Below are 2500 nucleotides of genomic sequence, written 5' to 3'. Positions count from 1 at the left end.
ACAACAGAGCCTCTGGCGTGGCCATTCTTTTCAAAGGATGGGCTTTCAAATTGAAAAGTATTCAGAGGGTCATAGATGGCAGGTTGCTGTGTGTGGATGTGGAATGGGGGACCGTTAACCTGCGGCTAATCAATGTGTATTGTCCTACTGACGTGGGAGGAAGGGTGGAGCTACTCAAGGCACTCTCTCCCCTATTGTTATGTAGCACAGACGTGATAGTGGGAGGGGATTTTAATTGTATCTTAGAGCACACAGACAGGCAGTCTAGCTCTCCGATAAAATTGGATTCCAGCTCACTGGCCCTGCAAAACTTAGTTCAAGACTTTAAACTCTCAGACACATATAGATGTATATATCCCACAACAGCAGGATATACATGGTCAGGGAGGAATAGCAGCTCCAGAATTGACTATTGCTTTGTCTCAGCGAGAGTGAAAGTTGTTGGGGTCACTCTTCAGCTTGTCTTCTTCTCAGATCATCAGGCTTTAGGGTGTAGAGTGGAACTCCAGGGCTTGACTGTCTTTGGCCCAGGCCTCTGGAAACTCAACACAAAGCTGCTAGAGAACGAGGGGGTAGTATCCCGCTACAAGGAGAAACTATCACAGTGGCTGTCCTTGCAGTGTCTGTACGGGTCAGTAGGAGAGTGGTGGGAGGAGGTGAAGGTGAGGACAAAGGCCTTTTTCATGGCTGAGGGAAGGAAGGCTGCTGCCAGACGGAGAGGAGTGCTAGCCAGGAAACAGAGGCAGCTGCAGCGTCTCTACACGATGCTGCACAGTGGCCTCGATGTGCTCGAGGATATCACCCTTTTAAAAAAGGACATCCGGAGCATAGCCGAAGAAAGTAGTCGAGGAGTGCTGTTAAGAAGCAGAGTGCAGTTCTTAGAAGAAAATGAGAAGTGTACTCGCTTCTTTTTCAGGAAAGTGGTAGGCTCCAAGTCTGTCATGGAAAGTGTAGTTGATGAGGAGGGACGAGAGAGAACAGAGCCGAGTGCTATCCTCTCCTGCACCGAGGCCTTCTACTCAAGACTGTACAGCTCTACAGAGGTAAAGGATGAAGAAATTCATTTTTTCACCTCAAAGCTAGAAAACGTTTTGAGTGAAGAAGACAGGGAAGTACTAGAGAGGGATTTGACAGTAGAAGAGCTGAGACAGGCTATGGAGAGCTTACAGAAGGGGAAAACTCCGGGTGCTGACGGGCTCCCTAAAGAATTTTATTGCACCTTTTGGGATCTGCTTCAGGATCCGCTACTGCTCCTATTCGAGGAAAGCTATAAGACAGAATTGCTGCCTGACTCCTTAAGAGAAGGCACTATCTCTCTCTTGTTTAAGAAAGGAGCAAAGAATGACATAAAGAACTGGAGACCCCTCAGCCTGTTAGGCGTGGACACTAAGATCCTGTCCAAAGCCCTTTTCCTGCACCTACAAAATGTAGTGGCCTCACTGGTAGGGAAAGAACAGACTTGTGGGATAGCAGGACGCCTGATGAGCGACAACCTGGCCTTGTTGAGGGATGTCTGTCTGTACTCGGAGGATCGCTCCCTCCCTCTGTGCATTTTAGGTGTAGACCTAGAAAAGGCCTTTGACCACCTAAACCGGCAGTACTTAACATCGATACTTGAGCACATGAAGTTTGGCCCCATCATGAGAAAGTGGATTAACCTGCTGTACACAGGTAGCAACAGCAGAGTAATGGTTAATGGCAATAGATCACGCCCCTTTGAAGTCTGTTCAGGGGTGAGGCAGGGCTGCCCATTATCCCCCTTGTTATTCGTTTTGGCTATGGAGTCCTTAGCCTGTGCCTTGCGCCAGGATCAGGCCATTAATGGGATACCAGTGCCTGGAAGTGGGGGAGGAGAGGTAAAGACATCTCTATACATGGATGACGTCACCCTGCTCCTCTCTGACAATGTTTCAATTAGCAGAGCTCTGCAGTGCTGTGATCGTTTCTCTTTGGCTTCCTCTGCAAAAATTAACAAATCTAAGAGTGAGATTTTTTATCAGAACTGGAGGGAGCCAAAAGAAGGACATGATCTCAGGCTGCAAGAGAAGAGAATCAAGGTCCTGGGGGTGTATTTTGGAGAAGAGATGGGAACAGAAAATTGGCAGAACAAATTGCCAATCTTAAACAAAAAACTGATGCAATGGAAGGACCGAGACCTCACCATGACAGGGAAGGTGCTGGTCATCAAAGCTGAGCTCTTGCCTGTCTTGAATTTTCTGGTTTCTACCTTCCCAATCCCACACCGTGTTGCGGCGGTGCTGAGGAGATTGATGTTTCAATTTCTATGGGGTGGGAAGCAGGAAAGACTCAGAAGGGAAATAATGTACAGGCCGCTACCCTCAGGGGGGAAGTCTGTCCCAGATATTGCTACGAAGCTGCTGTGCATTTTCCTGGCCTCTGTGCTGAGAGGCTTTGCAACAGCACCTGCAGCGCGTACCTGGACTTATTTTTCCAGGCTCTGGATAGGTAGGGAGGTGTTCAGAGTGTGGGGTGTCAGACC

The sequence above is a fragment of the Atractosteus spatula genome, chromosome 10 (genome assembly GCF_055471065.1).
Source record: "Atractosteus spatula isolate fAtrSpa1 chromosome 10, fAtrSpa1.hap1, whole genome shotgun sequence".
NCBI classification, from domain to species: domain Eukaryota; kingdom Metazoa; phylum Chordata; class Actinopteri; order Semionotiformes; family Lepisosteidae; genus Atractosteus; species Atractosteus spatula.
This window is presented reverse-complemented; position numbering follows the sequence as displayed.